The sequence below is a fragment of the Triturus cristatus genome, chromosome 6 (assembly GCF_964204655.1).
Source record: "Triturus cristatus chromosome 6, aTriCri1.1, whole genome shotgun sequence".
NCBI classification, from domain to species: domain Eukaryota; kingdom Metazoa; phylum Chordata; class Amphibia; order Caudata; family Salamandridae; genus Triturus; species Triturus cristatus.
In genome coordinates, this window is record NC_140589.1 from 1404671318 (window position 1) to 1404686853 (window position 15536).

Here is a 15536-nt window from a genome sequence, read left to right on the forward strand (position 1 = left end):
TAAAGGTTTTATATTGTCATGGTTTTAAGTAATCTTCACAATACACTTTGTATTGACAGCATCTGGCTCACTGATGCACGCGCGCTCCACTGTGTCCAAGCCATACGCACATCCTTTTATCACACCTAACTATAACTCCTTAGTCGTGTGTGCCAAGCTGATTGGATATGCTCTACTTTTTTTTAGCCAGAACCAAATGCTATTCAGGCTAATTTACTATTTTCATTATGATTATTATTTGGTGTGCAGTGCTAGAAAAGAGCTCACATGGCCCATTCTGTAACATCAACCTCTAACACTTGCAAAACAGACCAACATCATTTGGATTTTGCCACTGGGCTACAGCCGCCCTTTGCTCTTTGTTCTTCCTCCACAGATTTAGATTTATAGAGAAAGTAGCCAATGAGGCTTCAAATTCTTCTCCCTTTTGATCTCTTTTGGCTCTTACAGGTCATCCTTGATGTTAAGAGCTAATGAGCTACTTGATCAAGAAGGAATATTTTGATAAAAATGCATAATCCTTCCCTGAATATTTATTTGGTCAATGCAGCTGCCCTAAGAATGTAAGCAGAACTGTTCCTTTCCATATCCTGGTGGCTGAAGGAAAATAAATGTATTTATAGCCGCTCATCTAGATAACCGGTGGAGGAATAGAATTAATCCACTGATCATCCTGTTATATTTGTCTTGAATGTTTATGATAATTGAAAATATTACTGTTGGACCAGGCCTTCTCTGAAAGAGCACCCCAGGTTTTTATCTCCCTGTGCCTTCCTTCGCTGAATCCTTTTTGTAAGCTTTTAGGACTCTGTGCACTTTTCCCTACTAACCAGTGGTAATATACTTGTGCTCTTTCCCTTAAACATGCCAAAATTAGCCAAACCTGATTGGTACATTTAATTTACTTGTAAGTTCCTAGTATATGGTGCTACATATATCCAGGTCATGTAAATTAAATGCTACTCATTGTGCTGCCCACTAAAATAACCTTTTAAAACATGTATTAGGCCTTCCACTGGAGCATGTACTGCAGTTATATATTGCCGTTTTGACCAGGCAAAATAAACCTTTTGCCAGGTTTAAACTTTCGTCTTTAAAACTTCTACATCACCCCTGAGGTAGGCCTTAAAGGCTCTTAGTGAAGGGTGCATGATATCTAAAAATGAGGACGTTTTTTTAAGTTTACACCTGACAGTGAAAAACTCCTAAAGTAATTTTTCAATTTTTCAACGCTATCTGTCACTTAGACTAACACATAGGTTACCTTATTACACTTAATAAGCGCTAGTTTAGGATTGAAAGTAGACAGAGTAACTCAAATGAATTGCAATTTAAAATCCTCTTTTATTGTAAAGTTGGATTTTAAGTTATAATTTTTAAAATGGCACTTTTTATCCCAAACCAAATGCACATTTCTCCCAGTGCCCTGGGTCACATGACTGTGAATGGCTCTCCTGTTGTAGGTTGTGTATTCCTTCCAGTCATATAGACAAAATAGATTTAGCTGTAAGGGGAGAGGATCTTCCTGACATCATGGTGCAGGGAGGAGTTGTGACCTATCCTGATTACACTTCAAAGGGTCTGCCATGCAGCACATACAAAGGAACCTGACACAAGCCTGCCCTTGTCTTTGTCATCTTAGACAGTGTGGAGCCAAACCCAGGGGAAGGAGAAGAACTGATGAGAACCAGTTTTGGGGGTAGACCTGGGGATTGCTCACACAAAGGCTGGTACCAGGCATAAATGTGACATCTTCAGAAGTTGTCATGAGAACACTTGTGGAAGATTCAGAAGAAGGAATGCCCTGCTGTCTCTGGAGGAAGGACTGCACTGCTTACTGAAGGGGGATCTGATCTGCTTGCCTTGAATGCAGCCTACCCAGAGTGACTCCAGGGGTCAGTTGGAGGACCTCCTGTGTGAGCTATGAGCTTCACAGGTCTCCCTGCAACTGCCCAGCTGACCGGCACTAACTGTACCTTTGTGAGCCCTGGTTCTGGCCTCTGCTGGAGTTAGTCCTGATCCAGAGAGGTGCCCCCCAAGTTCCAGGACCCGTGGCTGTCATCAGTGAGAACTCCTCCTGAAGAAAAGGTAAAGATACAAAATATTTGGGATCCTCACAACCACAAAGTGACATCTTTGTGCCAAGAAATGCCACCCGTGATGAAAATCACCACGAAGCTCCAACGTGACCTGCTCTTCACACCAACAGTGACAGTCTGCAATGACTGACAATATGAGACTTTCACTTCACGCTGACAGCGATTGTCCATATTGATCAACCATTGTGAAGCTCCAGTGATGACCATCTCTTCATGCTACAGCAACGTCCATCCACAAACATCAACCTGCTCCTCATGCTGACGGCCCCCATAACGAGAAAAGTACCCTTCGGGCAGGACTTGAGAAGGCATCTCTTCAGCAAGACTACCCTGGTCCATGTACCCAACACCCGCTCTATTGCATTCGGCCTGAACTTTAAACTTTCGCCCTGTCCAGCATGACCAGATAACCGCAATTGGCGCTTTGTGCTTGTCTGCGCTATTTTCACCTAAAATGTTAAAAACACATATTTCAAGTTCTACTGATTGGATATTTGTTGTTTTGGTATTATCTTATTCATTAATTAGTTTACTATATTATTTTTAAATTGTTTGGAATTTTTCTCGTGTTGTGTTTGACTTTATTACTGTTTGAGTGCTGCATAAATGCGTTACACATTGCGTCAAGTTAAGCCTGACTTTTTTGTGCCAAGCTATCAGAGGGTTAAGCACAGACTAATTTAGTGACTCTTGTGTACATCCTGGCTACAATTTGGTTTATTATTTGAGTGGGGATTCCACCACTCTCAACTAATAACACAATTCCATACATGTATATTAAAGCAAAACAATGCATGTTTTGAAAAACAAGCTAAATATTTGGATTAGCAGAAGACAATCTGCTCCAAAGTCCCTATTGCAAGTTGCATATTACTGGCGAGGTGCAAACTTCACATCTGAAATTAAAGACAATCTACGGTAACACCCTGCCAGTGCCATACATTTACAAGTTAATCCCCCAGAATGGGGAATAACTGTACACCCCTGGTTCTTTTGGGAAAAACTCTGCAAATTTTTCCTGTTCCTGGATGATTATTGTTCTCATTTACAACCTGTTCTTAGCAGGTGGTAAATATGAGCTTGGCATCAGGTGCTGGGTGTGTTGGAGGGACAGGTGTTGAGAGGGTAGGAGGGAAGAGGGAAAATGTGCCATGGTAGGGCAGGTACATGGATAGAGGCTTGGCTGCTGTTGCAACTAAAGCCTCAATTGATTTTGTTGAAGTATACAAAAACAATGTGATGGACGAGGTGCTTAAATTAATCTCAAAACCAAAAGGAACAAATAATGGATGGAAAGCCGAACAATGCACATTCACTCCCAGTCACAAAGATCTGGGTTTACTCCATCGTTCTTTTGCTCACCACGCCACCCCAGTTTGGACCCAGCCATATGCAAATAAGCCTTGACCCTGTTCTTAATGGGAACAGTCCAGCCCAAACAGCCAAGCCATGTCCTCCCTGGACCAGATATAAGCATCCTGGGACCGGTTCCAGGCATCACCCCTCATCAGCCAGGCTAGCTTGAATACAGTGACGCAGTGAGTACAGGACCCATGTCTGGGCATACCCTTCCCACTTAGGGCAACAGAAGCAAAAGTAACCAATGATGTTCGTAATGCCGAACAATGCAAACATTCACCCCCAGTCTCAAAGATCTGGGTGTAATCCATTGTTATTTTGCTCACCACACCACCCCAGTTTGGACTCGGCCATATGCAAATCAGTCTTGACCTTGTTCCTCATGGGAACAGGCCAGTCCAAACTGCGAAGCCAGGTCCTTCCTGTACCGTAAATAGTCATCCTAAGACTGGTTTCAGGGAATCACCCCTCAACAGCCAGGCTAACTTGAATCCAGTGGTGCAGTGAGCACGGGACCCCTGTCTGGGAATACCATTCCCACTTAGGGCAACACAAGCAAAAGGAACAAATGATGGATGGAATGCCACACAATGCAAACATTCACCCCGGTCACAAAGATCTGGGTTTAATCCATCGTTCTTTTGCTCACCACGCACCCCCAGCTTGGACCCAGCCATATGCAAATCAGTCTTGACCCTGTTCCTCATGGGAACTGTCCAGCTTGAACTACCAAGCCTGGCCTGGAAACAAGCGTCCTGGAACCGGTTTCAGGGCATCACCCCTCATCAGCCAGGTTAGCTTAAATCTTTGTGACTGGGGGTAAATGTTTGCATTGTTCATCATTTCATCTATCTTTTGTTCCTTTTGAATTAATTTCTGACACTGGTTATTTGGGGCTGCATTCCAGTCCATAGTTTTTTTGCCCAAATTGCCACATCAGATTACACCCACCCATATGCAAATCAGACAGTAGGAACAGTACAGCCCAAACTGCTAGACCCTCCAAGAACTGACACTCAAGCTGTTTTTTTCTGGCCAGTAAATTTGGATCTTGTGTTCACACACCCAGGAAAATCAGGTGAGTGAAACTCAGCAGATTTTTGATCGGGCAGAGTGGAATTTTAGACTTTAATTCTATTACGCCCGACTTGCATTGGGCCCAAAGTGTGAGAAACAGATGGTAAATGGCTGGGATCTATGGCACACAATGATAAATAAATCAAGCAGAGTGTTTTTTTTTAAATCTATTCTCTATTGAAGAAGCAGAAAGGAGGTCATCTTGATGGTAAACAGCTCATGCACAGAGATGTCATTTTAAACAATCCATTTCACTAGGTGGCCTAACAGTTCCCACCGTTTAAATTCTCCAGCTTTATGATACTTGACACCAGCAGTAAGTAAAATGTTTTTTTTCTCAACTATACAGATTTATACATGCTGTTGTCTCAATAACTCATTCCCCTTCCCCACATGGTTCTGCCTTCACGTTCATTAATGTTTCAGATATAGTGAAGATTGCTTCAAGAAATAGTTCTCAGTTATTCCAGCATCATATTGATGATAATTGGCATTGTTAGAAGATGTTCCCATGTAGTCCTTTGTTGTGTTGAGTAAGGGCCAACATGGTTCAATGACACAATATTGTGGGAAAGAAGATGGTTGACAAAAATATTATGTCAAAAATATTGTTTGCAACAATATTGTGTTCATATACTTTTAATGGAAATGACAAACATATTGGAACAATAATATCATGAACACTGATATTGTCCAAAAACATCCAAACTTAGGTTTTATAATATATATAGAGTTTAAAGTAGGAAATGGTAAATTTTATAATATGTGGAATTATTAAAATGTAAAGTAAATCAATTAAACCAATGATTTATTACGACATGTATAACTATATATTTATATAAACCAGATATATATGTGCGTGTGTGTAGATGTGTACATATTACCTACTGGCGGTCGTCAGTAGGCAGTTATAGTTAGGACCTAGTTACCATAGGAAAATCGCAACACTCTATTCCCAATAACTTTGGCGCCAATTGACGAATCTTCGCGAAATTTTCAAAACTCGTGGGGCGCTCGGATCTGCTCCTATCCTGAAAGTTTCGGGGTGATTCGGCAAGCGGGGCTGAGAAAAAAGGGGGGTCCCAAAATGTGTTTTCCCCATGCAATTTTCCATAGGAACCTTTAGTCGCAGCTACAGCCCGAACTGCTGAACAGAATTACACCAAATTTGGCAAAAAGGTAGCCCTTGGTTCAGAGTTGTGCCTTTTAGTTAAATGGTGTAAATCCATTCAGTAGTTTTTAAAATATTAATGGAAAAAAAAATATATATATCTGGGCGGAGCCTAACCACACATCTCATTGTGAGATCTGATTGGCTGTCAGCACTTCATCCAAGAAGTGTTGGCAGCCGTCTTGGGACCAATATACATGATAGCACCTCATTAAAAAGCATTGCAGTTAATAGAAGGTTTTAAGACTTTAGTTACATTATAAATAATGTGCTGATGGTACCATACTCATTTTAGGAATTGTGGTGTGTTCTAAGGTGATTTTACCATGTGAAAGAGCCTTCTGCTGGGATATCATGAATCATGTTTGAGAGAAAACTATTTTCTCATGCTTTTCCCACAGAGGTTTGGAAGGTGATCTATAAGCTAAACTGAGAGCATATTTTCTGTAAATTCACATTATCTTTCTCAGTCATGTGAGAATGAAGTCTGACATTCTCAGTAAAACATGTACATCCAACAAGGGCAGAGACTGTCAGTTGATTCCTTTGTGTTCTACTGCAGCTTCCCAGAGTGTTCTAAAGAACAACTAGAGCGCTAACAGTCCTACTTATGACAAACGTATTGCACACCTGAAGCCATCTGGATTGGAATAAAGTGGTAACTCTTAAAACATTTAATTTGAAAAGGAACAAAATGAGGGGGTTCATTTTGCCATAGAAAGTATGATTAGTGCTGCAGAAAGAAAAATTAGGGCACATTTTGAGTGACTTCTCAAATCCTCTTCTATTTCATTAAAAAATTCTGACATGCAGACTGAAACATGCAATTTCAATACCAGCAGCAGATTTCCCTGGTGAGCAGTAGCTTTACTACAGTGATCTAATGAGCAACTAGAGTGCTAACTTTCTGAATTTATGGCAAATGTGTGACACATCAGAATGCCTTCTTGATGGAATCAAAGTAAAAAACTGAAAGTATTTCCTACTAAGAAGACGGTAGTAAATGAGGAGTTTAGGAAACTTCATAACAAATAAGTCTCCCAAGATGGCCACCAGAGACAAAAGAGCCCAAATGTAGCACAAATATCCCCCAGATGTAGCCCAAGTATAGCCCAATGACAGAATGTCCCAGAGTGTTCTAAAGAACAACTAGAGCGCTAACAGTCTTACTTATGACAAAAGTATGGCACACCTGAAACATTTAATTTGCAAAGGAACAAAATGAGGGGGCTCATTTTGCCATAGAAATTATGATTAGTGCTGCAGAAAGAAAAATTAGGGCACATTTTGACTTCTCAAATCCTCTTCTATTTCATTAAACAGTTCTGACATGTAGATTGAAATATGCACTTTGAATACCAGCAGCAGATTTCCCTGGTGAGCAGAAGCTTTACTACAGTGATCTAATGAGCAACTAGAGTGCTAGCATTCAGAATTTATGGCAAATGTGTGACATATCTGAATACCTTATAGCCCACATGTAGCCCAATGACCGAAGTGTGCAAAACACTTTTTATTTTTTGTGTTTTTGCAGTTTTATATAGTGCAGACATGTCAGGTAGTGGAGTGCTTTACATGAGCATTGGTTACATCACACAAGAACAAATTCATTTTGGTTGTAGACATGGGGAGATTAAGTGATTTGACTAGAATCATAGAATGTCGAGATGAAGCAGAAACTCCAACTTGGTTCCCCAGTTGCAAAGTCTGCAGCTCTGGAAGAAACAGCACATCCTCTCCCCTAAGTGCAACATTTAATCAAGTGGTCAACTGGATAAAAAAAAATAAAGATAACAAATAATTTTAAAGTGCTTTGTCGCTATTTGAAAACTCAGAAAATATGTCCTCATTTTAGTTTTTTAGAGCACTAACCATAATTTTGATGCAAATAAGACCCTCTCATATATGTAATTTCTAAAGGAAATGATCTAGGTATTACAGTTTTGATTACATCAAGATGACGTGAGGCGTTCCACAGTTTTGTAATAAATATAGAATGTTAGCAATCTAGTTGTTCATTAGGATACTGTTGAGAGGCAGAGGCCAGGGGCACGGACTCTGAAAATTGAAGGCAGGTAGGAGGGTGCAGAGGCAACAATTTGACCACACTGGGCAGGCAGGAAGGGCAGTGGCAGCACAACAGACTATGGGGGCAGTGGAAAGGGGGCAGGGGCAACAAACCAACAATACAGGACTGGCAAGAGAGGCTGTGGCAATATAATAGACCATTGTGGGCAGAAGGAGGAGGCAGTAGTAGTACAACCATACATGCCAACAGACCCGATTCAGCCAGGAAACGTCCAATGTTTTTAAGCCTAAATGGACTTTATTTGATCTGTCTCCTGTCTGCAATCTTCTATTTTCCAATGTAAGTCAAAGGGGAAAATCAATACCCCAGTTTTTTCCCAAAATCTCCCTCTTACCAAGTTCAAAATGTTAGCAAGTATGGTACATTGGATCATGGAAGGCAGGAGGAATTGGGGTAGGGACATGGACTCGGATAACAGAGGACAGGAGGGACATGGAGAGGTGCATCAAACTGACCCTACAGGGCAGGCATCACTGTTTGCAGCAGCACAGTACACCACACAGGGCATGCGGGACGGGAGTGCAGCACAACAATCCATAGAAAGCAATAGGGAGGGGACAGGACCATGCACATGGACAACAGAGAACAGAGGGGAAAGAGGCAATGGTAGCTAGCTAGCTGACCATAATGGGCAGACAGGAGTGAAAGCTGAAGCATAACAGACCATAAAGGGCAGGAGGGACGGATCAGGGGCATTACAATGGAACAGACAAGCCAGGAGGGAGGGAATAGGGGTCTGCACATGGAAACAGAGGGCTGGGGCAAGGGGGCAGGGCACGAGCAGCAAGATGACAATGGAGGTCAGGCAGGATGGACACTAGAATCAAGACACACCATGGAGAGCAACAGTGAGACTATGATGGCATACACACAGACCATGGAGGGAAGGTGGGAGGGTGTCAGGGGCAGCTACCTGACCACACAGGGAAGGTGGGAGGGGCTGTGGCAGCACAGAAGACCATGCATGGCAAGCGGGAGGGTTAGTGGCAGCACAATGGCTATGATGGGCAATAAGGCGGGTGCAGGGGCATGCACAAAGGACCATGGAGGATAGAAGGGAGGGTCTGGACCTGGGCACAGATAAGAGAGTTCAGGGGAAGGGGCCTCACAAGAGACCATGCGGGCAGGCAAGAGGAGCAGTTGCAGCACAACAGACCAGGGAGGGCAGAAGGGTGTGACAGTAAAATGGACCATGGAGGACAGGAGGAAGGGGGTAGGGGCATGGAATGTGGACAGGCAGGGTGGAGGTGGCAGGGACAGGTTACAGTCATCTGACAATGCTAGGCAGGCGGGAGGGGAGTGGCAGCTCAACAGAACACTCAGAGTAGATAGGAGTGGCAGGTCCATGGAACATGGTGGGCAAAAAGGATGGAGCAGGGGCATGCACAAAGACATCGGAGGGCAGGGGGAAGGAGAATAGGGGCAGCAAGCTAAGCACAGAGGCTAAGCAGGAGGTCAATGATGGGGCCTAGAATTGGGCAATGGAGGGCAGGAGGAGTGGACTGGTACATCATGCTAAATGGAGGGCAGTGGCAGCACATCAGACCATGCATGGCAGGAGGGAGGAGGCTAGTCCATGGATTAGACAACAGAGGATAGGGAGGAGGTGGATGGGGCAGCAAGCTAACTGTTCAGAGAAGGCGGGAAGGCCAGTGGCAGAACAATGGCCACACAGGGCTGTAATAAGGGAGCAGGGACATGGACTTGGACAATGGATGGCTAGGAGAAGGGAAGGCAGGAGCAGCAAGCTTGGGTGGGGGCAGTACAATGCCAGGTCCTGCTTCCAACCCCCCCATCCATTGTGATATGCATCTTATTTAACGTTAAAAAAACCTAGAAATTTGCTGAAAAAAACTAAGATTACAGGGACGGTATAGTTAGACTCAGATTTCACTCATACACAACCAGTGAAATTCAGCAGTTATAGTTACCTGAGCTAAATATAACTTACGACCCAGCAATGTACTGCTAATGACCTCAGACATTACATCATTCATGACATGGTCAGTTACATCACTCATGACATCACTCATGACATCCCAAATGAGCTGTGAATAGAATGGAACTATAATCGCTAGAACTTTATTTAGGGATAGTGTGTGTATATAAACACCCCTTTTTTTCCTTTTCTTTCGTGTAAGAACCATTATAATACGCAACGTGCCCAGATTAATATGGTGACAGCCTTTCACTTTAAAGTAATGTGTAGTCCATTGTTTATGTTGATGTTTGCAATTCTAAGTGTGTTTATTATGAATAAGTCACGTTGACGAACATACAGGTATGGCGGTCACGGGGCAAGATATGGTGAAATTACATTGTGTGCATATTAACACTTGTTTTCTTTGCTTTATTGTATCAATTCCTGAATTTTCACATCGTGACCAGACCAATATGGCCGCCAGCTTTTTGGATTAAAGTAATATGTAGTCCTTTGTTAATGTTGGTGACTGGAGGCATTTGTACATATAAATAAGGATGCTACAATGACGTCTTGTATCGTTATCAAGGTTCGGACGAGCCGAAACGCGTGGATCACGTCCTTTGCAGATTAAATACTTCCAAATTACAACATGAGTGCTGATTCCTTCCTTGTAAGAGTGAGAGGAGATTAAATACATATATATAAAATTCACTGAAAAAAACACATGTTTCACGGACATTATAGTTAGAAATTAGCATTTAAAAAACCTCAGAAATTCACAGAAAAAACCACAGGTTTCATGGACGTCATAGTTAGTTGGACATTTCACTCGTAAAAGTTAGTTGTGCTAACTATAACTCGCGCCCCCGCAATGCACTACTGATGATGTCACTGATTACATCACTCATGACATGGTCAGTGACATCACTGATGACATCTCAAATGACATCACTGATGACATCATCTACGTGATCATCTGATGCACCTCCTCACATCCTAAAATACAGACTACCATTCTCGAAACCATAGACACACCAATACTAGTACAGCTACAATATTCTGTGCACTATGCATGCAGACATCTAATCAGCTATCTAGCATTGATACAGTCTTTTAAATACTCAGTTAGTACCTATGCAGTCTAGGAATCCTTCTGTCTGTCCCATGCACGTGTCCATTCACCCAGCCAGCACTATGTACGTATCCTATCACTCTGCCAATACCTAAGCACTTATAAATTTAGCATGCACTCTCTTTGCATCACTGAAATTACTCCAGTTATTAGTCATATACTTAAGGAATGGCCTAGACACTAACCCAAGTACAGGTACGATGCTTTGTACACTATGCATGAAGATCTCTAACAAGCTACATACTATTAATACGCTCTTCTAAATACCCAGTTAATACCTATGCAGTGTTGGAAATACTTCTGTCTGTGCCATGTATTTCTCCAATCACCCATCCAGCACTATCTACGTATCCTATCCCTCCGCCAATACCAAAGCACTTATAAATTCAACATGTACTCTCTTTGCAGCACTGAAATTATTCTAGTTACTAGTCATGTACCTATGGAATGGCCTAGCCAGAAAAACAAGTACAGCTACAATATTCTGTGCACTATCAATTCCGACCTCTAATCAGCTACATAGCATTGATACAGTCTTTTAAATACTCAGTTAGTACCTATACAGTCTAGGAATCCTTCTGTCTGTCCCATGCACTTCTCCATTCAACCATTCAGCACTATCTACGTGTCCTATCACTCTACCAATACCTAAATTCAGCACGCACTTTCTTTGCAACACTGAAATTAGTCCAGTTATTAGTCGTCTACTTAAAGAATGGCGTAGTCAAAAACACAAGTGCAGGTACAATATTTTGTACACTATGCATGCACACCTCTAACCAGCTACAAACTATTGGTACACTCTTCTAAATACCCAGTTAGTACCTATGCAGTGTAGGAATCCTCCTGTCTGTCCCATGCATTTCTCCAATCACCCATCCAGCACTATCTATTTATCCTATTACTCCACCAATACCTAAGCACTTATAAATTCACTATACACTCTGTTTGTAATACTGTAATTATTCTAGTTACTAGTCATGAACATATGGAATGGCCTAGCTACTAACACAAGTACATCTATAATATTTTGTGCACTATCCAAGCAGACCTCTAACTAGCTACATACTATTGATACCCTTTTCTAAATACCCAGTTAGTACTCATGCAGTGTAGGAATCGTCCAGTCAGTCCCATGCACTTCTTTAACCCCTTCCCTGCTCATGACGGAACCACTCCGTCATGAGCCACGGGCGCGCTGTGCTCATGACGGAGTGGCTCCGTCATGCTGCGGCCGTTGGCGGCCGCTCCGCCCAGGCGGCACTGATTCCCCGCCTGTGCGGGCGATCAATGCAAGTGGGCGGAGTCGTGACGGAACCACTCCGTCATGAGCACAGCTCGCCCGTGACTCATGACGGAGTGGTTCCGTCACGAGCATGGCGGTGCCGCGCTGACCCCGAACCCCCCCAGCGCCGCGGCGGAATTCGTGCCGCGGCGAAGGGGTTAATCACTTATCTACCACTATCTACTTATCCTATCACTCCACCAATACCTAAGCACTTATAAATTAAGTGTTCACTCTGTTTGCAGCACTGTCATCATTCCAGTTACTAGTGGCATTCTCGTAAAATGACCTAGGCACCAACACAAGTACACATAAAATATTCTGTGCATAATCCCTACAAATCTCTAAGCAGATACATACTATTGGTCCACTCCATTAAATACTGAAGTAGTACCCGTGCAGCGTAAGATACCTCCTGTCAGTCTCATGCAATTCTTCAATCACCCATCCAGCACTATGTTCTTATTGTATCAGTCTGCCAATACCTAAGCACTTATGGGCCAGATTTACAAGCACCCTGCGCCACCAGTACATCACTTTTTGTAATGTAGTGATGGCGCCAGGCACTCCTTCATATTTACAAGGAGGGGAAAAGCCACCCTGTGTGGTTTTGCCTCTCCTTGTAAATACGACCCCTTCATACACAGAACTTTGCATTGAAAGGGCGTCCCATAGGTGTTGCTGTGGGTGTTCCCATGCAACACCCATAGAACAAGACACATCTCCAGATTTATGAGTAATCGTAAATCTGGAGATGTGTGTGAATGCTGCACCATCCTAGAGTTGGTGTAGCAAGGGGCAACAAGGAGAATTGTTTTCATTTCTCCTCATTTTTGCCTCTTTCAATGCATGCGGCATTCCACAGCATACATTGAAAGAGTAAAATGCCTTTACTGATTGTTTTTGTGGCGGAAGGTGTCCCTGTGAGAAAGTGACTCTGTATACACTGTTCCCAAATAGGTACAGGGTGTACAGAGTCCACAGTCTCCAGAGGTTTGGCAGAGGCTAAAGTTAGATATAACCTTACTCTCTAAAGCGGTAGCTTGGTCGAGCAGTAAGGCAGTATCAGAGGACAGTGTAAAGCATTTGTTGCACACACTCAGCAAGCAAATGGTCTCACACACTCAATAACTGAACTCTAGGCCAATGGTTTATATATAAAAAATATATGCTTGTTTTATTTTAGAACCAACAATAGGTATTAAAATATACTTTCTCAGAATGAGATGCTTTATATAAATACTTTTGCAATATGTAATTAACTTTAGTAGAAAGTTACAAGTGGTTGCAATAGGCAACACAGTTCTAAACACAATAATGCATTGAGTTCAATGGAAGTTTCAAGTTATTTGCCACAGATTACTTTTAGGATTACTTTTGGAATTCCAGGACTGGATCCTAGATTCAGTCCTGGGTCAGTACTTGGAATCAAGTGATAAAAATAGACTTAATTACTGTGATGATTTTTAGACAATATTTTGCTATTTTAAAAGTTGACACTTAGAAAATATTTCATAGAAAACAGTCAATGATTCCCTACGGCAGAAAATTCAAGTTGCAGGTATAGTATGTTCTTGTTACTTTTGTAATCCAGTACTGGGTGCCTAGATTCAGTACTGGGGCCTTTATACAAAATAGGTAAGTAATTACGTTTTCAGATATTATACGATTTTTAAAGAATATTTAAAGTTTGGAGAAATTGACACTTAGAAGAAATTTCACAGAAAACAGTCAATGATTTCCTATGAGAGAAAACTGGGTTACTGGTAAGTACAGTTGTAAGTATTTTTCAGAGTCAGTGCTGGGCACCAAGATCCAGCACTGGGAGCTCACCTAAGAACAGGTGAGTATTTTCGTTTTCGTTACTCGGCTGATTTTTGGTGAATATTTTAAGTTTTGAAAAGTCCACACTTAGAAGAAATTTCAGGAAAAGCCAGTCAATGTTACCCTATGGAGAAAATTGAGTTATCGGTTTAAAGGTAAGTACTCGACTGGCAGAGTTAAGGTTCTGGGCATAGACTCAGGGGTCTCCCAGGGTCAGGTAGGTACAGCTGGTTCACCCTCAGCGGCACAAGGGCGGCCGGGTGCAGAGAGAGTTAGGCCCAATGTTATCCTATGAGAGGTAGGGGGGCCTTGGTTGGTGGCTGCTGAATAGCAGGCCACGCGGCTGGGGGAGCTGGGCTCCTGGTCATTTACTCGGGGCAAGTGGGGAAGTAGATAGGGGTAGAGGTTGAACTGCCAGGGCCACTCGGGCGGCTGGGTGCAGGGTGCTTTTGACCCTTGGGGCGCTCAATTGATTTCAATGGGAAATCTCTGGTTTAGAAAAAGACTGCAAGCTCGGGATGCAGATTCTTCAGGTGCCACCACCACTTCGAGAGGTAAGTTGGGTAATTGGGGGATAGGTAGGTACCCCGGGATTGGGCACAGGGGGCCGCGGGGCGCCGGGTGCAGGGGTGCCTTTTGGTGTCAGGAAATCTTACCCTCTGTTGATCGCGGTTGGGGGGCACCTGGTTCTTAGGCTGCAGGCTTCTTCAGGAGTGTCGAGGGAGGTCCTTGGGTGCCGGACTCTGGGTCACAGTCGCCGTGGGGTCGTCCTTGTGGTCTTTGTTCACTCCGGCACAGGCCAGGCTTGGCGAGTGCAGAGTGTGCTGGGTTCGCGGTTCTGGACTGCTGCCAGGGATTAGAAGTAGTTTGTGAGTAGAGCCTCTACTCATGAGTCCCAGGGGGCTTAGAGTCAAAAGGTACAAAAGGGGGTGGTGATGGACGGAGCATCAGAACCAATCAAACACTCACACCCAGTCAACAGATCTGGGTTTGATCCATCACCGTTCTTTAGCCCACTCTGCCACCCCAGTTCAGACATGGCCATATGCAAATCAGTCTGACCCTGTGCCTCATGGGAACAGTCCAGCCCGAACTGCCAAGCCATGCCTTCCCTGGACCGGAAACAAGCTTCCTAGGACCGGTTTCTGGCATTTCAGCCGTCTTCAGCCAGGCTTGCTTGAATCCAGTGGCAAAGTGAGCAAGGGACTCACGTCTGAGCATACCCTGCCAACTTATGGCGAACAAAGCGGTACAAAAGGGGGTGGTGATGGACGGAGCATCAGAACCAATCAAACACTCACACCCAGTCAACAGATCCGGGTTTGATCCATCACCGTTCTTTAGCCCACTCTGCCACCCCAGTTCAGACATGGCCATATGCAAATCAGTCTGACCCTGTGCCTCATGGGAACAGTCCAGCCCGAACTGCCAAGCCATACCTTCCCTGGACCAGAAACAAGCTTCCTAGGACCGGTTTCTGGCATTTCAGCCGTCTTCAGCCAGGCTTGCTTGAATCCAGTGGCAAAGTGAGCAAGGGACTCACGTCTGAGCATACCCTGCCAACTTATGGCGAACA